This window comes from Anolis sagrei, chromosome 4 (genome assembly GCF_037176765.1).
Source record: "Anolis sagrei isolate rAnoSag1 chromosome 4, rAnoSag1.mat, whole genome shotgun sequence".
In the NCBI taxonomy this organism is placed as follows: Eukaryota; Metazoa; Chordata; class Lepidosauria; order Squamata; family Dactyloidae; genus Anolis; species Anolis sagrei.
The window spans coordinates 198,659,139-198,685,055 of record NC_090024.1 but is presented as its reverse complement, the minus strand read 5'-3'; the positions used below and the strand labels follow the sequence as shown (position 1 = coordinate 198,685,055).

Genomic DNA, 25,917 nt, shown 5'->3' with positions numbered 1-25,917 from the left:
TTGTTCCCGACTGTGCTCCATGCATTTAAGCTTAACATACACTCTGTGTTGTGGCTGGTTTCTTTCATCATATAAAGTCTGAACATCTACATAAGCTGAAAAAGAATTCACGAAGACATTATGTGTCTATTATTCATCCTTTTAACTGCAGGTGTTTTGATTCCATTTATCCTACTAGGGACTCTATAAACGTTTGTACCAGGGGCAGAAATAATATGGAAAGATTAGACTTAGATTCTTCCACCACAAAAAAGAAAAACATTTCAACATCTTTCAGTGCAGTAAACAAGCTTGAGCTGGGGGCAGGGAGCAGAAAGGATTCAACTCTAGTCAACCCTACTATAGCAGTGTCTGCTTACACCCAACAGGCAAGGTAAATAGCAAAATCCCTTATTGAGCATTTTTGGATAGCAAAAACAAAGATGGATAAAGCAGATAAGCCTGCCACACTAGCTACTCCAGTATGCTAAAACAACAACATAAATGTATAAGTTTGGCTTCCAAGAGGACAATCATAAGAACAGCAGAGATTGGTGTGACAAAAGTAATCCTTGAATTCATTTTGAAAGAAGCATTCAAGTGGTCTCTAGAAGGTTCTGAGATTTCAATTTTTTATTTACTTAAAAAAGGCTTCTTTGACCTGGGACCTCTTCACATGGCCCCTGGGGCTTGCCACCAAAAGAGCAGGTGTGTGGGGCACCTCACAGTGCCCCACGTATTATCCTCCTTCCCCTATCACATGGTGGCACCCTGTCCCCATCATATGGGTGAAAGGGTGGCAACACGTGGTGGCCTTTCCCCCATCATATGGGTGAAAGGGCAACAAAAGGGTAGCTCCATCAGAACTATCCAAAATACACTTTCCTCTCCGTGGTGGCTGAGGAAGTATCTTGTGATGCTTCCCCTCTATTCAGGTGGAATGGTGGCGGGGCCAAACCAGTGTCATTGTCAGGTCCCATACAAAAGAGGCAAAAGGGGCCATATAAACCCCAATGTGATGAGGTGGCTGATTGTTTAATGATGCATGTCCCTATTGTTAATTTTAAATGAAATGTTTGCTGAAACAGATTGAACTGGTGTATTATGCTTCTGGTATAGTAACTCTTCATGCTTTTTCCATGCTATTTCTGCATTTGGTACCAAACTTTCAATTAAAGAGGTCACTGCCAGGAATATATCTGAGTGAAAGAGGGTCTATCCTAGCAAACCTTTTGTATCGTTACCCCAATATCCCCATACATATGGGATATATTGAAAATGGTGATCAGATAATGATATTAATAAACATAACAATTTAAATAATGCACCAGTAAGGCCTTCTCGCGGACCACCATGAGAATTTCACGGGGGGGGGGTGAAGCCCCCAACCCCCCCCCCCCCAGCTACATGCCTGCCTTGGAGGCTGGAGACAGCCAGACGAAGAGATGACAGGAGGAGAAAAGGGTAATGCCATTGGTTTTCAAATGCTTGTGTGTTACTGTTTATTTTTGTTTATGTGATTTATATTAATTGTATTGTACTGATTGTTTTTGTTATTGCTCTTGTTATTGATGTACTGCGGGCTTGGCCTCATGTAAACCACACCTACTACCGAGATGGTAGAAGGGTATAAATAAAGTTTTATTATTATTAATCATCCCCATACTCTTTCACAGACATGGAGACATCTCTTGTCCAATTCCACCCACCCACCCACACATTTACAGAATGCTTCCTACTATTGCAATCAGGCATGTAGCTGGGGGGGGGGGGGGAGCTTGAGGGGCTTCAGCCCACTCCCCCAAAATTCTCAGGGTGGTCCGCGAGAAGGCCTTACAGATATATTATTTTTGCTTATTCATATCATGATCTGATCACCATGCATATCCCATATGCATTGGGGGTATTGGGATAATGATACAAAAGGTTTGCTAGGGTAGATCCCCAGCCCCCCCCCCCCCCAAATCAAACTCAGCTCACCCCCAAGTCAAAATCCTGGCTACGGGCCTGATTGCAATGATTATTTAACACAGAAATCAGAAGTTTTGCTTATTTCTTTTTATTTTCCTATTGATCTACTTTATCACCCCTACTGAATATGTAGTATAGCAAGATTGTGGGGAATGGTTACAATCTCCTTATCCAACAATCCTCAGCTGGTTGCCAAATAGCAAGCGATCATAAAAACTGATGAGTTTTAGGAAAATGTAGGTCTTCTTTTCCACTTTCCACTACAAACATGCAAAAACAACAGACAAAAGTAAATATACACAGAAACAAAATTAAAAATGGGATCAGGGAGGAAGTGTTACTTCCTACCTTTCTTAGATTGTGAAATAATCCTCCTGCAGTTGCTATCCTGAGGAACATCTGTTTCTGGCTTCTAGCTATCTTGCACATGCCCACAGATTTGCACACAGAAGGGTGGGGTTTTTTTTTTAATTACAAAATGTGTGTTGAGGATTCTCTGTGATTGACAGAAAATGTGCATTTTCTCAGACATTCTTTTAAAAATCTCATTGATTGGCTATTGGCATCAGTGTAACCCCCCATTTTACTTCCTCTTAGTTACAAGGTATGTGTTGATTTGTGAGAACAACTATGACTGTACATAGTATCTCTGTTTGGCATACCACAATGCCCTGCCATTTTTGGATGCTGCCTTCTTTCCTCAATATAAACACTGTTGTTGTGGCTGCCTTGGGGAAACCTGAGCAAAGGCAAAAGCACTTTTTCTTGGCACCTATGCAAGTCTGTGATTGACAAAGAGGTACACAAAAGATTGGTTAGTGGGGGGGGGGGGGGATTGCTTTTCAGGTTCAACACATGAATTAGATACTGCTCCTTAAAACGTGAGTTAGTGAGAACAGGAGGATTCTGAGGATAAAAGGAACTTAGACCAATTCTTGGACCTCATTAGATGTACATGGGGAAAGCAGAGGCAACTGTCCTCCTTTATCACTTACTGTCTTTTCCCGTCTTCTGGGATGGGCAACTATTCCACATCATTTTCTGTCATTTATCATGTTTTCCTTGCTTCCACCCCATTTTCTGCCGTTAGGAATTGGGTCTCTCTGTTTTTAGGCACTGGCATCACAGATTCCCATAGGCAGCCACCAGATGTGGCCATGTGTCATGGGATGGCCTCCATAGGAGTCCATTTTGCCAGTGCCTGAAAATGGAATGAAGAATCAGTTTTCAGGATTTGAATGCTACTGAACTCCTATGACCTCATCAGATGAAGGCAGAAAAGTGTCTTCTCATTGCTCTCTGCACTGCTTGCACTGAGTCCTCCAGAGAACATCACATGAGGCAGGGTTACTTCTGGCAGAACTTTGTTGGTCTCTGTGTCAGCAGAGTGGAGTGTACACCAGACTTCTCATACAAAAAAGGCAGAGGAGCCAAAGAGGAAGTGGGGGAAATGGGGAAACATCGTCGAAAGGATGGCATGCACCCTGATGTAGGGAACACAGGCAGACAGTTCCCTACACTGCCCCACACTTTTACCCATTGTTCCCCACTTTATAAAGGAACATTGGATGAGGTCCCTGACTGTAGAAAATGGGAGAAAGCAGAGAAAGCATAACAAATGAAAGGAAAGTAGATGGGGAAAGATGGTTGGGAATGAAGGTGGAAGGTTCCCTTTCCTTTCCCCCGTCTGTCTGATGAGGTCCATAATCACGAGCCCAAGAATTGCTCTGAGTTCCAGAACAGAACAGAACAGAGAGAAGACTGCATCCATGAGGTCCTTAATTTCTCTCCCACCCTCTACAAGAGTGAGTTAAAGGTTCTTAGGATTCCAGTAACAATGAATACAACCCTGGAAATCTGCACACACACATACCCTCCACTGAATACAAAATACGCATGCTTTGATTCTGCAGAAACATCCACTTGGAATCTCTTGGTATTATTTCATTTCCACCACACAGAGTCCCTATTTTTGGGCTTTGTTTGGCAAGATTTATTCAGATGAGGTTTGCCATTGCTTTTCTCTGAGAGAGTGTAACTTACCCATGACTTTCTATGGTCAAACAGGGATTTAAATTCCAGAGTCCTAGTCAAGCCACTTCGAGTCTAACTCTTGGGGGAAAGGTGGCATGTAAATAACCACCCTTTTAATTTCTTAAACTACTAATAGCCCTTTTAAAAATTCACACATGGGACAGCTCTTTAGCATTCACTTATGATAGGCATGGAGCTCCTTTGACTACAATGTCAATGCAATTTTGCAGAAATGTTACTGTGACACTGCTGTAAATGATCACTCTGATTCAGGTTACCACTGAACTAGTTTACACTGGACTGCCATCTGTTTTATGAAAAGGGCCACTTTGGCCATACATATGTTTCTGGACTACAACATCCACCACTTCTGGATAGCCAGTTGAGAGAGATTATGGATATTGCAATTCAAAAACATCTGGAAATTGCTCATTGCTGGTTTCATATATTTACAAGCTGCACGGGTATAATTTTGTCTTTTCTTTGTTTTTATTTATCTATAGCTAGCTTGTTCACCCCATTTTTCAGCCAAAAAGGAGTAGTTTGCAAAGAATAACTTAACAGAAAAAAAATCACTGAAAAGGAGGAGGCAAATAGTAAACTCAGGCACTAGATTCTTAGTTACAAAGTTCATGTCATGAAGCTGGATCTAAGCAAAATGAAAAGTCTTACTTCATCCCTCCCCACTTACAGCCTAAACAACCAAGTTTAGAAAAGTTACTTTTCATATTGCAACAGCTGGTATCTTCAAGCCAGCATTCCCTGTGAAAATCTTGGGTGATGGATTCTAGGAATTCTAGCACAAGAAAGTAACTTGTTCCAAGTTTTATCAGACAAATTGGTATAACAGTCTTGGTGTACTTTAGATGGTCACAGTAAAGATTTATTGATCTAGTACTATGTAAAGAATAAAATTCACAGAAGTACTATAACATTATTCTCCTTGAGGGAAAAAAAGAGATGCAAATTGAAGAAATGCAGAAGACAAAAATGGCTTGGCATATATTGCTGTGGAGTCTTATGTGTAACAGTAAAATAAGACAACCTGTATCTCTTATTAAATGAAACATCCGTAAAGTATAGTCTGCTCTTTATTCAGAGTGTATAAACTTTGGTCTATAAAGAATTAATGTTCTCAAGAGAGCCCTTTGTGGGTAAAAAGCACCACACATTTATTTTAATGCTTTTGGGCCACCCAATAACAATACCCGGAGCTGCTAAATTGCTGCCTCTGTCTGTATCTCAGCCAGGACGTGTTTGTTTTGCAAAGAGAAAGTAGTGGCAATATGGAAAGCTTAACCATGGAAGATTCACTCCCTCCCTGAACACTAGACATCAGATACGTGCACATTAAACTTGCTTTATTCTGTTTAATCCAGACAACGATGTGTCACCAATTACTATATAATGAATGTTATGACCTTGCATAAATATTTCCCAGTAAAAAATTGTTCAGCTTTCACGTCTTATGGCATCAGCAGCAGATATGTTAACAGAGTCTGCCGCTAAATACATCAATTAGGAAAACCTCAGAAACACAGGCAATAATAGTTGAGAGGCAAAGTTAATATGAAAAAAAATGCAATATCATGCTTCTCGATTTGCCATCTTCTATAACTTTTAATGATATATTTGGACAAAGAGAGGTGCTACACATGTAATCTAAACTTTTTGCTTTAATTCTGCTAACATTCAGGATAGCAAATATAGGCAAAAGGACAGTTCCCTAGCTAGAACATAAATTATGAACCACCTATCAGCTATCGAATACCAAAGGAATGTGTCTGTCAGAGTTGAGTGACTAGGTTTTCCAAAATCAATTTTGTTATTATTTATTAAATCAATACAAATGCTTGCCAAATAATATTATCTCTCAAACACACACTTCCCTCCTGGCTGGAATTCTTGTTCATAAAATATAGGGTAAAGTACAATGCAGGCTACAAAATCTGCAAAGCTTTTATGTTTAGGATGAAAACATCACATCAAATCTAGTTTAAAAGAGTCTGTCAACAGCCCGGACTGGATGCCATTCATACTTTTGAGAAAACAAACACAGAGCACAAATGGTTGTCAAGGAAATTGAATCAGCTTACCCCCAAGACCCCAAAATGAAGCAACTTCTGTTCTCTGATTCTTCTGCTCAGCTCCCACAGGTCTGCAGGGATTAAAGGCAGGCACAGTGCTAACAATAAAATGAGATTAAAGGGGAGGGATTCAGGAGGCTTCTTTCATGAGATAGTAGCTAGGCAGCTCTTAAAGGGGAGTGAATGAAAATTAAAAAGCCTTTTCTCGGTGGGTGCCTCTGAAACAGAAATGCAAGTGGCGTTGGACTTTTTCAGAAGACCTGTCATTAGTACACACCAAGCCACATAGCAACAGCTAGTAATTTATATTTCTGCATGCTTAGATTTTCTCTCTCGTAAAATGCCTAGCTACTTTAATAAGAAGCTCATTATCATGTTGACCTTCTTTTCTACCTATGGGCGGGTCTGCTTTAGCTGCTGTGGGAAAAGCCATGTTTAGCTCAGGTCTAGGGATGTCACAATCTTGTACCCTGTATTTTGGTAATTTTTTTCTGAAGCCTATCTGGATTCTTTCCATCCTTTTTGCTTATCAGGTGCAAGACTTCATGGGAAGTGGAGGTGGGAATGGATATTTGCAAGCATTTCAATGCAGATTTCCTAATGTGTGTATTTTCCAGATGTATGCATTTTAAGCCAATTGCTATTTCAACAGTATTGTTCTGTCCATATCTCATTGCCTCCAAATACCCCATGTGCCTTGCAAATGTACAAATTCCCAAAGTGAGGTGCATTTCTCCTCATAACAGGCCATTTTCATTGAGACAGTCAAATCCAATTACCGCCCCCCTCCCATCTCTACTCTGGGACCATTAGAGTTCATTGTTTATCTTACTTGCTAAAACAGGGGTCCTCAAATCAGATACGGCCCTCCAAGGTCATTTACCCAGCCCTCACTCAGGGTCAACCTAGGTCTGAAACGACTTGAAAGCACACAACAACAACAATCCTATCGCATCAGCCAAAAGCAGGCCCACACTTCCCATTGAAATACTAATAAGTTTATATTTCTTAAAATTGTTCTTCGTTTTAACTATTGTATTGTTTTTAAGTGTTTTTGCCCTACAACTAAGATATGTGAAGTGTGCATAGGAATTCATTCATGTTTGAGGGACTGTCACCTGGCCCTCTGTTTAATAAGTTTGAGGACCCTTGTGCTAAAATATAGGTATATGGCTTAGGTCTAGACCAGTAGTCCCCAACCTTTTTTGGCTATGCCTCACCTAAGCACCTCTCAAATCCTGATGTCCCACTCCCCCGTGGCATACAATTCTTATCATTCAAAAAGTGACTCCTATTCATATGGAAGAAACATTTTTTTCTATGAGCAATTTGATGGCATGTTTGGTATTATTTTGTCATAAAGAGACAGAGGAATTAAAGGTAGATCCAAAACTTCAGCTGATTGGTTTTCTGACATTTATGTGCGATGTCATTTGTTGATGGTTAATGATGTGTCAATGTATGTTCTATGTTCATTATCCATTCAAATGATTCTTTTCATTAAAAATAATGCAATTTTTTAAGAATTCAGCAAGATATCAGGAAAACCTCACAGGAATGGAAAATCTGAGATTTCTATGCTTTAACCTGGCAAATACCAGGTTTTGCTAATGAAAATATTTCAAGCTTGATAAAGTAATGAAATAGGACATCTATCATGTGGACAGTAGTAATATTTTATACACAACTGATTTGAGTAATCTTCATTGAATTGAGTCCAACTTCATTGTGTGTATTTGGTGAGAATATGCAAGAATATTGTCGTCTGATGTTAATTTTCTTGTGGCCAATAATCTAGAATGCCTCTAGAACATGGCCATATAGCTCGAAAAAACTACAACAAGCTGATAATCTTTTTTTCCATACAAAAATATTGACTTACCTATGAAAGCAATAATTAATTATACTTAGGATTTTTTCACAGATTTCTTGCTACATACATACATATACAGAACAAAAAGACATTATAATGCATTTTGAAGAGTGAGGTGTTTGGAATGAAAGTGGCCTCACTTTTCTGTGCTCATGCATTCTCTAGTTAACTCTATGCCTCCTCCTCTCTATGAGTGTGCTTTTCCTCTCTCCGTTGTCACCAGCTGTCTGCCGTGTACTTTCTCAAATTGCACCTTTTAAAAATCAAATTGCCTCCTGTGGGCTGTGTGCCCCACATGGAGTAAAAAAATGGAGTCTTAACCTCAGGGGAACAACTTTCTTTCAGTCCATTCACCACCATAGTTGTGTTTGGTGAGAAGACATGAGAGGGCCTTCTCTATGGTTGCTCCCAATCTGTGGAATTTCCTTCCATGGGAGGCCAGACTGAACTCCTCTGAGCTCTCTTTTGGCTGCTAGGGAGATACATTCTTGTTCAAGCAGGCTTTTAAAGAGTAATTGCATTCAAGTAGCTTTCTCCTGGGAAAGGGATGGACACTTTAGTTTTAATTTTTGTGTATTTTTATTGTTACGGTTTTAGCTAAGTTTTTCTGTTTACCTGTTGACCTTGAGTTCCATACTGGGAAAAAGCTGGCACACAAATAAAATACCAGGGAAAAGGTGGCAAAATAAACCATAAAATCTATGAGAGCCCCAGTTCTCATAGTTCAACAGATTCATTTTAGCCTACATTGTTGGAGGGCTGACTGCAGTACCCAGGCATTGCACTGTGCCAGGTAAGAACATTATTTTTAACTGATTGAAATTACAGCCCAGCAGAAACATAACCACATATTCTTAGAGCCCTGCTACAAGGAACATGATCATGACACATACATTGCAGGAGATGTGAATGTCACATAATCTGTCCTAGTATCAAACACATACAGTTTCTGCCTTAGGGTGGAAATTGTATTTCATTCATATTTTGAATAGAAATTTGACAATGTGAACTAATTTCTCCATAAACATTTTTTAAAACCAGACAAATTAAATGGCAAGGCAGAAAGAACCATCAAACTGAGCAGGAAAAGTCCCATATTCAACACAAATAACATAAGAGTTTTTTTTTTTTTAAAAAAAAAGAATATGAGGGAGTTGAAATGGGAATAAATACAGTCACCCATGCAGGTCGTGATCTCAACAGTCCTTTCCATGCTGGGAAAAATGCGGCTATTGAATTTGACTGAAATTAATGAGAAATAACTTTGTTCAGTTCATTTTCAAAAGAAATCACCAATATTTTCTTATTTCTTCATATATATCTGAGAAAAATAAGTAGAATTTAGGAAAAAAAATGTGGAAGAAACAAAACTGGCACATCTCATTACCTCAGAGTCTAATTAGAGATGTCCCCAAAGGAGGAAATTGAGCACTAAAAAGAGGATCATAATGGCTGCATAACCTCATTTGCATGGGTTATACTGAAAGTCATGCCTATGTACCATTTTTTTCTGAAGCTATAATGATATTACAGCACCAGATATTGTAATCTGTTGCATGTCTAAAATAATTTCTGTATTTCTGGCCAACATCATCTGAAATCTATATTATGCAGTGATGCTTGCCCTGGTGATTTATTTATTTATTTGCTGAATTTCTATGCCACCTTTCTCAGCCCAAAGGCGACCCATGATGGCTCACACTGGCACGATTCGATGCCACAATGAATATAAACAAAAATAAAACAAAATTAATGCTACCCCTCTGTTCTGCTTTGGTTAGACCACACCTGGAATATTGTGTCCAATTCTGGGCACCACAATTCAAGAGAGATATTGACAAGCTGGAATGTGTCCAGAGGAGAGCGACTAAAATAATAAAGGGTCTGGAGAACAAGCCCTATGAGGAGTGGCTTAAGGAGCTGGGCATGTTTAGCCTGAAGAAGAGAAGGCTGAGAGGGGATATGATAGCCATGTATAAATATGTGAGAGGAAGCCACAGGGAGGAGGGAGCAAACTTGTTTTCTGCTTCCCTGGAGACTAGGACGCGGAACAATGGCTTCAAACTACAGGGGAGGAGATTCCATTTGAACATGATGAAGAACTTCCTGACTGTGAGAGCCGTTCAGCAGTGGAACTCTCTGCCCCAGAGTGTGGTGGAGGCTCCTTCTTTGGAAGCTTTTAAACAGAGGCTGGATGGCCATCTGTCAGGGGTGATTTGAATGCAACATTCCTGCTTCTTGGCAGGGGTTTGGACTGGATGGCCCATGAGGTCTCTTCCAACTCTTTGATTCTATGATTCTATGATTCTAACACACAATATAAAAACTCTGTAAAAAACATTAAAAGCATAAAACTCCAGTAACTTCCTATTAGCTCATTTTCCAAAGACATTGATGAGACCACTGTATAACCAAGTGCCAGTCCACTGGATTGTAGCACTCCACCTGCCCTAGAAAACAAAACAAAACACAGCTCACCTTGGAATACTATAGTGAATGTCTTCTGGGATGACAAGAGAATGATTTTGTTTGACTTCCTTGAGCATGGGATAATGATGAACATTGACCGCTACATTTCATCACTATAGAAACTTCAAGAAGTCATCTGTAATAAGAGATGAGAGAAATAGCTGAATGCAATCCAGTTACACTATAATAATGCATGACCCCAAAGCTTTTTGACGACATCACAGGTTCTTGGACAAATGGGATGGTCAATGCTGTGACATGTTGTTTACAGCCTTGATCTCTCTTGGATTGGGGGAGACTAATTTTGAATTTATTTATTTATTTGTGACATTTCTACCTCGCCTTTCTCACCTTGGAGGGGACTCAAGGTGGCTTTACATGCAGGCAGCAATTCGATGCCCTAAAACACAATGCACACTTAACTAAATATTAAAATAAAATGTAAAAGTACATTAAAACAATTAAAATATTTGAAAACAATAAATTAAGAATTAAACGTAATCCACGAGTGTAATCCAGGCTGTTCAAATAGTCATTGCACATTGTTCCAAGTCTATCTATTGCAGAAGTTCTTTAAAGGCTTGGTCACAAAGACATGTTTTCACTCTCTTGTGGAAGGTCAGAAAGGAAGGGGCTGATCTAACATCGCTGGGGAGGGAGTTCCACAGCTGAGGGGTCACCACTGACAAGACCCTGTCTCTTGTCTCCGCCAATCATGTCTGTGAGGGAGGTGGGACCGAGAGCAGGGCCTCCCCAGATTATCTTAAACTCCATGGTGGTTCAAAGAGGGAGATATGTTTGGACAGATAAGCTGGGCCACAACTGTTTAGAGCTTTATAGGCTAAAGACAGCACTTTGAATTGTGCTCGGTAGCAGATTGGCAGCCAGTGGACCTGACGTAAGGGTGGGTTGTATGCTACTTGTATGCCGCTCCAGTGAACAATTTGGCTGTCACCCGTTGGATCATTTGTAGCTTCTGAACAGTCTTCAAAGGCAGCCCCATGTAGAGTGCATTGCATAGTCTATTTGGGATGTAACCAGACTGTGGACTACTGTGGCCAAGTCTGACTTCCCAAGGTACGAGCACAACTGGCACACAAGTTTTTTATTGTGGGATTGCTCCTCTGGCCACTGCTGAAACCTGGGGTTTCATATTTATATATAATAAATAACTGCAAGATGTAATAGGATGATGGCCAAGCATTCAATTAGCTGTAGCAGGACGGATTTCACAGACACAATCTTGAATATCTCACCATTGTTGAACACTCTTATTCCAGTTGCCAGGTGGTCCTAATAGTTAAAGCTCATATACACTATAGTTTCTTTAAAAGGATACTCATTGTTTAGAAAGCTTGCTGAGTTTTGGTTCACATTAGATCTTGCATTACAGATGGTGACTAATCTCCTGAAACTAGGATTTTTTTCTCAGCAGAACAAAGAACATTCTGAAAATTTGTGCAAGCAATCTTGTTTCACATCAGCAATGCCAGAGAACTTTGCAGTAGGTGTACATTTTTACATGGGCTGGACTCCATTTAAACACGTGTAGAAAATGTGAGCATGAATTGTACTTTTATACCTTAGTACATGATCCCTTTATCACAGGGCCCTTCCAGACAGATTTGATCCCAGGTTTTCTGCTTTAAACTGGATTATATGAGTCTGTCCTGCCAGATAATCTGGGATAATCAGAAAACCTAGGATCAGATCTTGGGAAGACACAATTTCCACTTCAAATAATCTAATTCTCTAACTTAAGCATGACCCCCCCCCCCCCGCTATTAGTTTTTTTTTCACTATATGAACAAATATTGCCCTCTAGAGGTTGATACTGGGCAGACTTGAAAAGTTTATAATCTAGTGTTTTTTCCTATCTTGTATTAATTCTACCCATACGAACACTGCAAATTTTGCAATGAATACCCATGAATATACCTCTGGTTATTTCTGAAATATAAAAAGATGCATTCAGGTTCGAGCTAATAGTATGCATGGACATATATAAGACATAACAGTCTCAGAAATGTCATTGAAATGTCACTTATGTCAACATTTACATCTGGTTCCTTTCTTCCTTTCAGACATCATACACAATTTTTCAATGGAAGCCAAAAAGTCTCAGAGAGACCAGTGAATGTGTGAAGGACAAAATGCTTATTACACAATTTGTACTGGATTTCACTTAAAGAACATGTTCAGGACAAATGTGGAAACTGTTTCTCAAGCACACTATTTTAAGATTTTCATGAGAAACTAACAGTAAAACTATATGCTATGTTAATCATTCACTTTACCTCCGAGCTACATATATGGATCAGGTCTCTCATACCTTCAATTTTCATTCCTTTATGGTGCTTTCACGACACCCCATACTGATGTTAGAAGAGGCACCTGCAATGTTCAGGAGCTCATGCAGCCCTGAATACAGTCATGATCCATCCTCTTTTGCTGAGAAGATAATTACAAGGAAAGGATCACAGAACTAGTATCCCATTTGAACAGCATATCAGGCTGAATTGGACCTGATCTAGCTGACTAGACTGCCTTGAAACTGCAGAATACCCAGAAGTTTCCAGCAAATTCTGGAGCATTTCTAACTTTGCCCAAAAAAGGCCAAAGGTGGTCTCAAACCCCTGGTTCTGGAGTATTCTCTGGCATTAGCTGTGTATTGCAAAGACAGACAGCCTTCAATTGGAGGTGAGTCTGTGGGTTTTGGCAAGTGTAGACAAGACCCTTGCAGTTTTAAAATAGATTTAGTAATATGTCTTTCTTGACGTCAGTGGAATCAATAGTAGATGTTTCTAAATCACTAAACTGGGCCTCTTTCCCACTATACATTTATAGTACCATGATTTCACTTTAACTGCCAGAGAACCTCTCCCAGCAGTTTCATATATATATTAAATAGCATGGAGGGACAATACAAAATACTATAGAACCTTAGAGGTCAATAATCAAAGAGTGAAATAAGAACTTTCCAGCACCACCTTATAGTTTCTCCTCTCTTTAAACCCCCCAATGTAGATACATTTAAACAATGCCAACATGTCTGGCATGACAGGAAATGGAACTGGCAGGAGTCAGAGGCTTGAACACTATAGATTACAATTAGAATACAGATATTAAATGAATTGTTAAATAGTTAATCAACAGTTATGTAATTCCCATCAGTTTAATTTGGTTACATCACTGTTGGCAGGGTTAGTCTTAAGAGTGGGGAAAATTTTCATTGAACTTGACATCTGAATGAAAATTAAATTTCTGAACATCTTGAAATGTATTGCAAGAAAATGGACGACTTGCACTGAGCATTTGCACATTTGACTGGTTTACCAAGCATTACTGAGAAATAAAGTGCACAGAACACAACACAGATGCATTTTAGAATGGAGAAATATGTTTTGTCAATGGACAAATTTGTGCAACTTAGATAAACTGTGTTAAAATGCATAAATATATCTCATGTTTTTGCACAAGAGGAAAAGCAAAAGTCTTTTAAGCAAAGACAAAGGAAGATTGAGAAAAAAAATGTTCAGCTGGGATTTAGAGAAACCTGTGCTCAGTGTTGTTGTGCCTTGTGCTATAGATTGTGTTCCACTGTGGTTTGAATGGAAGATGCAAACAACAAATGTTTTCTACCATGGAACAGTAGTATAGATCATAACATTCAGATTTTATTTAAAATAATCAGTGAAAAGTTTAGTAAAACCAAAAGGTTTTAGAAATACAACCATAATAGGACCTAACTGCTTTTCATAGAAACATTGAATCACAGAGCTGGAAGAGAGCACAAGGGCTATCCAATCCAACCTCCTGCCATACAGGAATACACAATTGAAGCACTTCTAATGGATAGCCATCCAACTTATGTTTGAAAACCTCTCAAGAAGAGGAGATTCTTGTTGTAGTTCAGTCTGTCATTGTGTCTGATGTGCATGATGAGAATGGGGATGAAGGGTTTTCTGGGCCTGGGTCTGTTAGCATTGGGGATAAGAGTTTGCCTGGGCCTGAGTTAAGCACAGATGAGAGGCCTGATGTGTCTCATGAAGAGTCACAAGTCACATTCCTGGGAGAGGCCCTCAACAGTCTTTCTCTGAGAAACTGTCTTCTGAAGATGAATTGTCAGGTGCAGAATTTAATGAGAGTGAAGATAGAAAGCAGATTTTTTGTAAACAGAGGCAAAGTTCTCAGGCAGAGCGAAGGTTAATTTGTTTGCAGGAAAAGAGAGATAAGAAAGCTTTATTTGGTTGTGAAGGCAAGAGAAATGCTTTCCTTTCGGTTCTGGGATCAGGAAAAGCTTTATATTGATTCAAGGGAAAGAATTGCCTCAGTTTCGTCAACATTGGAATTCCCCGACAGTTTTGTTTTGAAATGTCCCTAGTTTCATGTACCAAGGTTTGCCAAGCTCCTGAACTATGTATAGGATTTTCGCACTGTACCTCTGAATCTTGTGATTTACCTTGTGTTTTGAAGCTCATGGACTATTCTTTATCTTGGGACTATACTGTTTTTACCATTTTTACTGCTTTGCCTACCTATAGTCTTCAATAAACTGCTTGCTGATTTTACCAAGCTGTTATGGTGTTTAAGGTCAAAGGTGTTCCTGCTCTGGAGTACAATAACTTTACCATACTCTGAGGCACCATTTTGAGCAGTAGTTACCACCAGGACATTCTTTCTAATATTTAGGTCTCTAGACCAGCAGAAAGTAAGGTTTCATCTTCCTCAATATGACATTATTTCAAATATTTTAACAAGGCTATCATGGCTCCTAGGGAAGGGAACAATTGTACTTTTCCACTAAATGGCTAGGAGTTGTGCACCTTCTTCTAGGTACTAAAGGGCTGTCCACTTTCTCCAGTCACTACAACAGTAGTTCCCACCATACCTTTGGTCCTTGAGTTGTTTTGGACTTCAGCTACAACAATTCCTAACAGCTGGTAAGACAGCTGGGAATTTTAAGTGTTGAATCTGAAACACCTGGAGGATCAAAGGTTGGAAACCTGCTAAATTAGGGCCCTTCCACACAGTCCTATAACCCAGAATACCAAGGCAGAATAACCCATACTATCATCTTTGAACTGGGTTATCTGAGTCCACACTGCCATATATTCCAGGTCAAAGAAGATAATGTGGGATTTTATTCAGCTGTGTGGAAGGGGTCTTAGATGACCAAACAAGGGGTTACACTCCCCTTGAAGGCACAGGTTCACAGCTTGAGAGTTCTCCTGGACTCATCACTGAGTCTGGAATCCCAGGTTATGGCAGTGGCCAGGGGAGTTTTCACACAATTAAAACTTGTGTGCTAGCTGCACCCATACTTTGGGAAGCCAGACTTGACCACGGTGGCCCATGTTCTTGTTACATCTAGGATAGACGACTGCAACACACTCTCCGTGGAGTTGCCTTTGAAGACTGCTTAGAAGCTTCATAGTCCAATGAATGGCAGCCAGGTTAATAACTGGGGTGGCATACAGGGAGCATACAACTCCCATGTTACGCCAGTTTGCTACCGGGCACAATTCAAAGTGCTGGCTTTGGCCTGTAAAGCCCTAAACAGCCCAGCCCAATTTACATGTCTCCCCCTATGAACCATTGTAGAGATTAAGATCCTCTGAGGAGGCCCTGCTCTTCTATTGTTACAGGCGCGATGGGTGGGAATGAGAGAGAGGGACTTCTCGGTGATTGCCCTCTAACTATGGAACTCCCTTCCTGGTGAGATCAGATTGAATGGTAAAAACTTGGCTGTGGGACCAAGTTTTCGGGACAGTGCAATAAAGCAGCGATAGGAAACCTTACCAGGCCAATTAGATTCGACACAGATGATCAAGATGGTTTAAACAGTGTATTTTAATATTGAGACAAATGTTTTTAATGTTTATGTATGCATATAATGAATTTATGCTCTGGCATTTAATGTTTGCCGTATATATTCCGTGGTCTGCCCTGAGTCCCCTTCGGGGTGAGAAGGGTGGAATATAGATGTTTTAAATACATACATACATAAATAGATATTCGTTTTGGCACTTTAATGTTACTTTTAACTTGTTTTGTGGCTGGGGAGGGGGTTTAACATGGTTGTACTGCCCGTTTAAATTAGTAGCTATTGCTGTGTTTTTATTATTTTATTTAAACTGAGTTGAGTTTTTCTTATTTTTTGTAAATGTTGTTTTAAGTTAATTGACATTGTTATTGTTATAAATGTTGATTTATTTTATGTATTTTATGGCATTATTATGTGCTGTTCTGTAAGCCTCCCCAAGTTTCTTCTGGGAGATTCTGATAGGATATTAATAAAGTTGTTGTTGTTGTTGTTATTATTATTATTATTATTATTATTATTATTATTATTATTATTATACCACTGCATTAGAATGTGTATATTTGCCTTTTGCATCAAGCTTGGGACATGATGGGGAGGACACTGCGGAAAGAGCTTCTGGACTGATTGTGAAATGAACGATATACATAGTACATTCATATGTCACCAACAGGACAGTTAATCACCGATCAGAGGAGTTTAATTCCACAGCCAACATCTTTGGCTGTAATAACCTAAATAACAATACTGAATTTCTAATCTACTATTCCACACTGCTAAACGTCACTCTACTATAATCCTGGGGCATGTAAATCTACAGAATTTGACATTTAATAAAGCATTTGAATGAACAGTGATGTAAATTCCATTGTTCCATTTTGGAAATATTTATTAATATTATTTATAAAAATTGCTCTGCATGATACTGCATGATGACTAAAGGAATGCAGCCACATTTACTCCATTACTTGCCTCAAAACCAAACATTTCTACTTGGGAAAATAGTCCCCTAAAAGCCCGTTGAAACATGATTTTTTTTCTGTTGTAACAATGTGGTCAGCCCCATTTACCAAACTGAGTGAAGTTCCTTGAACCAAATGGAAGAGACACCTCTTCAAATCTCACATAGAAAACATTGCAATAATTCAAATGAATACATGTGTCATTGTAGTTAGAAGTGTGTCCCACTTGTGATTATGTAAGTTTGTTTTTGACAACAGCTGAAAACTGAGTTTTTATGATCAGGGCTGAATCCAGGACCATATCCAAGATAAAACCCATGTCTTCATGGGGTGCATAACCTAATTCAGCACAGGTAGGATCACTATTGTTTTATCTGTTTTTCAAATTGAGCAAGTGCATCTCTGTTTTGTCTGGATGAGGCTTCAGTTTCACCATCTTCATTCAGTCCATATTCCTATGTATTCAAACATTCTGAAATGCTGTACAGAAAATATTATGCAAAGTGGATTTTCTGTGCAAGTGAAAATTGATAAATCCAATAAATGCACCCACATATATATAAAAAAGCCAAAAACCAAAACAAAACTGTCTGCCTGTGAAGGCTGATCATAAAACTGAACTTTTGAAGCAAGGTTTTATTATAAAAGAAAGAAAGAAAAAAAAGAAGGAAAAAAGAAAAGAAAATGATTCTCATCCATCAGTCAGAAGAGGTGGGGGAAGCTTTGCAAATTTTGATAGTATGTTTAAAAAGTACACAGTTGACTAATTTATGCAATCATGAAAATACAAAATTGTTTTTAATTAGGCTGATAATTAGCCTGAAACCTCTGCATAACTTTGGTATTTATGATTACTACAGTAATTTGCTCCTAAAGAAAGCTCAGAGGAATGTGAAGTTGTTTGTTCATGCTGCTTTGCCTCCTGAAAATCGTTATCAATCTAGCATTCCAAAAACAATAAAAGAAAGAAAGTTATTAGCAAAACAAATGTCTTAGGCAATAATGGGTTCCCTACTTTTTTCATGTTCCCTGTCCAATTTCCCAGTTGTACAACTAACATGCTTTACTACAATTCCATGCAACACTTGAGTGAAAGCAGCTCTTTGTATCATCCTGGTTTCCATGACCCCTGTGCCGTTACACCCAGACGCTTTAAAATAAAATTTTGATGTGCTGCTATCTATGTCTGGGCGAAACTGCTGGGGTCTTTCTTTAGGCGATTGAGCTTTCTTGAATAACTGAGTCCACTTCAAGTTTGAAACATCAAACAGGGTATTTATTCGCAAAGTCCTGGTAGACTTGGCTCCGCTTATCAATGTTACAAACAGTCAATGAGTAATAAATTCCATCTATATTAATAAATTCTATCTATATTCAATTGTTCCCTATCTATGACTCAATTAAACTCAATTAAACTCAATTACTCAATAAATCTATCATCTATCTATCTATCTATCTATCTATCTATCTATCTATTATGTATAGGTCTCAATTGTTTTTACAGTGATATCTTCGGAGGTACCTTTCTGCCAACAGCACATCATGGATTCTTCCTTAAGACTGAAGGGGCAGGGAAACCTCCAAAATGGCTGCTTCTACCCTGGAAGCAGGGGCAGGCCCAAGGAGCTACTCTTTGGCCAATCATTGCAGAGGGCCTGCAAACTGGCTTTCCTACCTCTGGCTGCTAACTTTTTAGGCCTTGCAGAGGCTGCAGCAGCCTGGGAGAAACACAAGGAGAGGCTGTTTCCAGTAACTTAAAGGAAATGCAAAACCCATACTCCTGGGAGACGGAACAACCCCCTATGAGGGGTCTGGAGAAAACACTGGGATCCTTCTTGGGGCCTTTCAGATGAAAAGTATCATACCAAATATTGTAAGGTTGTGACTGGTGAATGCACAATTGGATAGAAGGAGCTCCAATTGGAAAACAAATACCCAGTGTTTGAAAACTCTATTTTTTAAAGTTGCTATGCCCTCCCAAAACAGCATTTCTAAGGCCCACACAGTTTCCTCTCCATAGCAAAAAAATGATGTTGATTTGTGAACCCAAAATATTGCCATTGGAAAAAGTGGCTAGCCATGTAAGCCAGGGTGTTTAGCCTGTTAGACTGGGTCTCAAGAGATTTCCACAGCAGAACAAGGAGTTTAACCCTGGATTCTAGAGTCATAGTCTGACACTCAGTGACCCTTAGCTGATGCTACCTGAATACTATTTTGGAAGAATACTATTTTCTTCTTCCAAAGGTACTGCATCTTTCTCTTTCCTAAGGTCTTTCACACAACATAGTTCTATAATTCCACTTCAACTGCAATGGCTGCATGTTGTCATGATCATAGGTCCTATCATGTTTGGTTGTCATACTTTGATATACTTTGTCATACTTTGGCTAATGAGCAGGCGTGCATTGTGGGAAATGTAGTTTAAGAACAGGGCCTTTTGCAATCTCTACCATTGGGGGCCTGGCCTTCACAAACTACAGTTAAAGGTGGTTGTGATTAGCCACATCCACCGCTTCCTTCCTTGCATCGCCGGCAGAAAGAATGAGATTTTTAAAATTCTCTTGCCTTTATCAAAGTTGCTTAATGGCTGTGAAAACTAAAATAATCTTGGGAGACATCCGAACATTATTGCATATTTACCAAAAAAAGGTAAGTGGTTCAAATTCGGATTTGCCCCTCCCACTTTTCCTGCATGGTTCATGGTTTTCGGAAGCCCAAATTCAGTAGGTTTTTATGACTTTTAGGCTTTTCTGAACCCAACCTATCCAACTCTATTAATCGCTATCCAGGAGAATGTCTTCTATATCTAGAGTCTCTATCTGAACCCTAATCAAGTTTATCCAGAGTTTTGGCTTGCATAGAAATCCTTTGCATGTAGAGCAACTCCGCTCTAAAGAACTGCTGTTAGCTTATCAACTAAAAAATAATGAGACCAGACACCTGAGCTGGATACTGAAAGCTAACTTTATTCAACTTTAAGTTTTCAACTTTAATCTTTATGACCTGGTAGGAGGTAGGGAGAAGACTAAAATGAGTTCCAGCTGAGACCTCAGCCTGATCACTTCCCCAGACAACCTTGGGTTAAGCACTGCCAGCCACCATTTTGACTGAGCATCCAGTCAGTCATCAACAAAGGAGATTTTCTTTGAAGACCACTCTTGTAACATCCCATGGCCTAAAGGGACAAAATGATCCCGGCTGACTCCAAGAGTATTTTCTTTTCCCACTCTGAAGTTTTCATGACCTACAGGAGTAAGCCTGGATTAGTCACATCCACTAAGTAGGCACCTAGGGAGTGTTCACTCTTACTAATGCTTTAATCCCCTACCTAGACACAAGTGACTAGCTATGAAGCGATCCACTCAAAGTTGCCCATGTTCCACACACAACAGTACAAGGCAGGCAGAAAACCATCTGAAAAGGGAGGAGAAAATTCTAACCTGGCCACAAATTCTAAACAGTAAGTGGCTGATCTATTTATAGGGTGGATAGCTAGGCTGTTCAATAATGAGGAAGGGAAACTCCATAGCAGAGCAGACTTCTAAACCTCAGGTTCTTCCTGTTCTTCTCTATGCCTGGTGCTCCATGCCAGGATGCAACCATCATCCCTCTACCATCTGGTACTTATGCCTAAAAGGCATAAGTACCACCATCCCTCTACCACTCTTCTTGCAACTGTGCGTCATTGTCCCAGATCAGGTACGGATTTTCATGTAATGTAGGCTACGACAGATGGAGCAAGACAGCATGATCCCTTCTGTACATGATTTAATCACTTTTTCAGTACACATATTTGATCTCTCTGTGCCCTAGCCATGTCAAGATAATCAAGGTAATACTGAATGATAAAATCAAAGACTACTAGTATTATATTCTCTAAACTATGTTCTAATTTGGAGTCCACATGGAACTCACCAGTTTATATTTTCTATATATTCTCTTGCAGGAATGTAAAAGCTGTTCAAAATATTCAGAACGTTGTTGTTAACCAGTTTTCTTGAGTGCTGGGGAAAAGAATCCTGGGTGCATGAGAATCTTCACAATTCAGACCCTATTCTGAATTTCACACCAACACCAGAATTTATTGCAAAGGACCTCACTACCTCTGAGGATGCTTGCCATAGATGCAGGCGAAACGTCAGGAGAAAAATTGCCTCCAGAATATGGCCATATAGCCCGGAAAAACCTACAACAACCCAAAGAAAATAACATTTCTGAGTAGAAAATGCTATTTTTGTGCACAAAATAGTTGAACTCTTTTTTTGCACAGAATTCAGAGTTACAAATATTGTAAAAGTATGCACTTTCTTGCACTGAGAGAAAAATAGAAAAAAAATGTGACCATAGAAAAATATTTATGACGATTTACATTGCTATTTCATGTCTTTTGTTACATGAGGCTTGTAACATTACACTATGTAACACATTTTTTTTTTTTAAAAATGTTCCCAGTTTGAAAGTATTATTTTCTGGTTAATTGTGTGGTACTTACTTTGAAAGAAGTTGATATACCCCAGAAACTTTGTTTTTGTGGCTGAGGGTAATACTATTATTGCCTTCAGTCTAGAGTTAAGTACTTTGTTCATAATTTTCCTTAATGAAAACATGGTGTATTAAGCCTTCCCATGTGCAGACAAAATTTTTGCAGTTTAATAAACTTTCCCCCTGTTTTTCTGTTAGAATCAATTAGGAAATGACATTTATAACCCAGGAACAAAAATCATGTTATCATGGTGTTATCATGGTAACATGATAGGTACTAAGGCTACTAGGTATTAATAGTGACTAATAGTACTAATAGGTACTAATAATGAAACAAATCTTTGTTCTAGACATCCAGCAATTGATGAGCTCAACTGTTAGGAGTTTACCAAATGGAACAAACATGGAAACATTCCAGTCAAGAATATGTATTTTCACATTCCTTTCTCCCCTGACCCCTCTACAGCCACAAGCAGGAAAAAAAATATAACAACCCTCCAATCACTGAGGGTGGAAGCCTACAGGCAAAAAAGGAGATCTTATCACCCTAAGCATCAGGAGCCAATGCTCTGCTTTCATTCTTTTCACAAAGCAATCTATCACAGCATGAGAAATGGATTGAGAAGCAATATGAAAAATAGAACAACTGCATAATGCTCAAAATGAGAGAATTGCTATACTTACAACCATAACAAGAGAACTTAGGGAATTTTTACATGTTAAGAAAGGCAGATAATTTCCTTTAAACTGCTGTTCTGAAAATGGAAGCAGAGACATGTTAGTCATTTTGCTTGGTTTCCAAAGACAACCAAACTATCTATTTCCCACCCCCTCTTCTCCCACACTAACCATATAATTCTCAGTTATATGTATGTTGGTGGGTGGGTAGCCAGTAACGATCCTACTGAAAATGTTAGATTTGTTAACTGGGTTGTCACTAATGTTTCTTCTTCTTCTTAAATCCACTATAGATTGCTGTAGCAGTGGGTGGCCTGCACACATGTTGAATAACTAGTATCAGAAGAAAATGAATTCTTTTAAACATGAATGTTGATTTCACTCTGCATAGGAACAAACGACCAGTGATGCCATGGTAGCAACTTGGATTCCTTTGTAAAAACTCTAAGTAGTTGGGGGATTAGCCAAGTATTAGCATAACTATTCAAAAAGCCACAGGATGGCCTGGTAGCTGCAGTGGTACAAAAGATACCAAAACAGCATGCATGTATATCTAACCCTGCATATCTAGGTATAGATAGGCAGATTTAGACTTAATTTAGACTAAATTTCATAGAGGGCAGGCCAATTTTGTATTCCAGCTTCCCCAGTTGACCCTGGCATTTGTTTGTATCCCTCTGCTCATCACCACAACTCAAACGGAAAGCCCTTCTCCTCCTACAAGTCTATGACTTCCTTCTCCTATCTCTCCACCCTCATTCCACTATTGTTTCTTCTGAGCTGCTGACAATTTTCAGCATAACTCCTCTTTCACTTCCCCTCCTTCCTTAGTTGTTGCTGGGGTTAATGAACCTGGCATGAAATGGCTTCTGACAATCCTGAATCCTCAAGGTAGTGCAGAGGGGTGCATCATTGTCTCTTGGGAGCATGCAAAGAAACATTATCTCCAGCGTACTACCCTAAAAAAAGGTCATTTCTTTTCCCCACAGTGATCCTCATTTGCATTTAGAAGGAGGGTGGAGGCTTCTGAACTTAGCTTTGCCCTTGGCACTGCTCTATTCTAAACAAGGAAGGAAGGAAGGAAGGAAGGAAGGAAGGAAGGAAGGAAGGAAGGAAGGAAGGAAGGAAGGAAGGAAGGAAGGAAGGAAGACAAGAACATAAGCCACTAGCCATCTTGGATCCCCTTTCCATTAATGCCATGTTTCCCTAGAATTTTACAGGATAAGAGAAGCACTTAAAATAGTGGACTATCTTGGATTTTATATGCCAGTGTAGATGGGGCCTGGGTTTTCAACTAATCCTTGCCCTTAGATATGACTGATCATAGATTACTGTCTGGGTTTGCTTGCCAAAAGACTCATCACCTGGAGGATGGGAGAAGGTATTGATGACCTGGATAAGAAGAGGATGATAGCAGCCCTCTGTTATAAGATTATCTGCTTTGAAGTGGGTTATATAGCAGTGTAGACTCATATAATCCAGTTCAAAGCAGATAATGTGGATTATCTGCTTTGATAACCTGGATTATATGGCAATGTAAAAGGAGCCCTAGAGAACAGACCCAATAGCTGCACTTGAGCATCTAAAGTGCTGTCATGTGGCAGGTGAGAGAACAAGGCAGAGGACATACATGTTTGCCATTCCAGAGAGCAGAAATCAGGTTTAGAAACTGTAGTTGGAAGTTTTAGGAATGCGGATTATATTTAAAGTTTGGTAGAAGAGTCCTCATGGAAAGTTGCTGAATGGTAGAGAATGCCTTTGGACCTAGTGAGCTCTTCTGTAATTGATATTTTAAAGGAGAGATTCAATGACTGTTAGAAGAGCTGAAGCTGCATCCCATATTGTAGATCCTGCAGAGTGCAAGCAATTGGGTTAAATGACACTGAAGGTCCCATCAAAATATTTTATTTTATATAGAGAAAATAAAGTAACACATCAAGATGATCTAGAATCACTTTTTATGTCAAGGGTTCAAAAGACAAGGAAGATGGAGACAGTGATTTTAAATTGAAACTAGCTTCTTCTAGCATTATTAAATAAACAGAACTACAACATTCTTGCCTCTATATTATTCTTCCTGAATGGATTTCCCAAGCATTGTGAACCCCATTTTGAGGGAAGGAAATGTAAAATAACATGCATTATTTCCATTTTTAGGTGGAATTCTATTTCAAAAACTAACTTTCTCAAGTTTGATTTTCAACTGCCATTAATCTTCTATGTTTCCTATTATGTATGAATTGAATAGGATTTCCAGTTCTAGGATCTGCTAATTGGTCACCATTTTGTCTCACATCTCAAATTACAGTCAGTTCTGACTTTTGACCTTCTATGGTCCTTCACATTCATATTTTCTCTTTTTCATATACCAAAGTTTGTTAGTCATACACTTAATCAGCTTATGCAACAATATTCCAGAATGCCTTAGGAGATTATAAAATAGTAGTCATCGCCTGCCATGTGTTGCCATGGCCCAGTCTGTGTATATGTGCTTTGTGTGTGTATATGTGTGTGCATATATTTGTGTATATGTGTATATATGTGTGTTTGCATGTATATATGTGTGTGTGTGTGTGTGTGTGGTTTTGCGCATGCGTTGTAATGTATTTTTATTTTTTGGCTTTTAAAGTCTCTTCTGCTGTGTTTTTTAGTGTTTTTATGAGTGATGGTCACTTGTTGGCCTAATATGTGTACTGTGTCCAAATTTGGTGTCAATTTGTCCAGTGGTTTTTGAGTTATGTTAATCCCACAAACAAACATTACATTTTTATTTATATAGATGTGAAACATTGGCCCATCTGGCAGATATCTGAAAAATTATTGAAACATTCAGACATTTTGCAGTGGGACATCTTGAATAATACTACTTCACATTTAGCTGTGTAATTCATAGAAATTTCCATCAGGGGGCAGTAGACACTAAGCCTTGACATAAGTAGGACAAAAATGCCTACTGTTTCCAAGAATTAAGAAGAGAATAGTTAAAAGCAGTGCATATGAGAATTGTAAGTAACTGGCAGTGTGACTTTGATATGTTGGCTGGACTTCTCTGATTGAATTGCATTTAATCAGCTCATCCTTGGGTAAGGGTTTTTTCTTCTTCCTTTTTTAGGTCTCCAGTAACTGGTATTGATTTGTACTAGGAGCTTTTTTCCACTTGCTTAGAAAAGGAAGATAATCTTATTATCAAGAATGATAAACCAGGCTTGCAATCACTACAGTTGCTGTTGTAAGCACACATTGTGGAAGCATTTGTCAGCTTCCGAATCAGAAAAAACTCGGTGATTTTAAGAGATCAGCAAAAAGACAAAAAGGAAAGGGGAGAAAAAGAAAATAGAACTCTCAAATCACAGCACATCTTGAATCTTATCTCATTTTGTTCTCACACATGCGGTGGGGGCATAACTGCAGTCATGCATTACCGCCTGATTTTCTGTGTGTCTCAGGCCCAGCGCCTTCTGGAAAAGATTGCTCTTTTGTGCAGGACTCAAAGAAGGAAACTATCATTTAGGTGCTTTTCTGCAAGTGACTCTAGAGACGCTCGTTAGGTTAACAGTG

The 25,917-nt window shown here is 39.1% G+C and overlaps 1 protein-coding gene across 2 annotated transcripts in view; it reads right to left on the bottom strand.

The window, feature by feature from the left end:
• The window catches only part of CAMK1G (calcium/calmodulin dependent protein kinase IG), a 58,633-nt gene extending 52,187 nt beyond the window's left edge, over window positions 1-6,446 (bottom strand). Inside the window, exon 1 of one of the 2 annotated variants that reach the window (XM_060772842.2) lies at window positions 6,081-6,446. The gene's annotated coding sequence lies outside the window, so the exon portion shown is untranslated. The remainder of the gene's footprint in view (window positions 1-6,080) is intronic. The other variant, XM_060772843.2, reaches the window with a different exon arrangement.
• Between the last annotated feature and the right edge of the window lie 19,471 nt (window positions 6,447-25,917).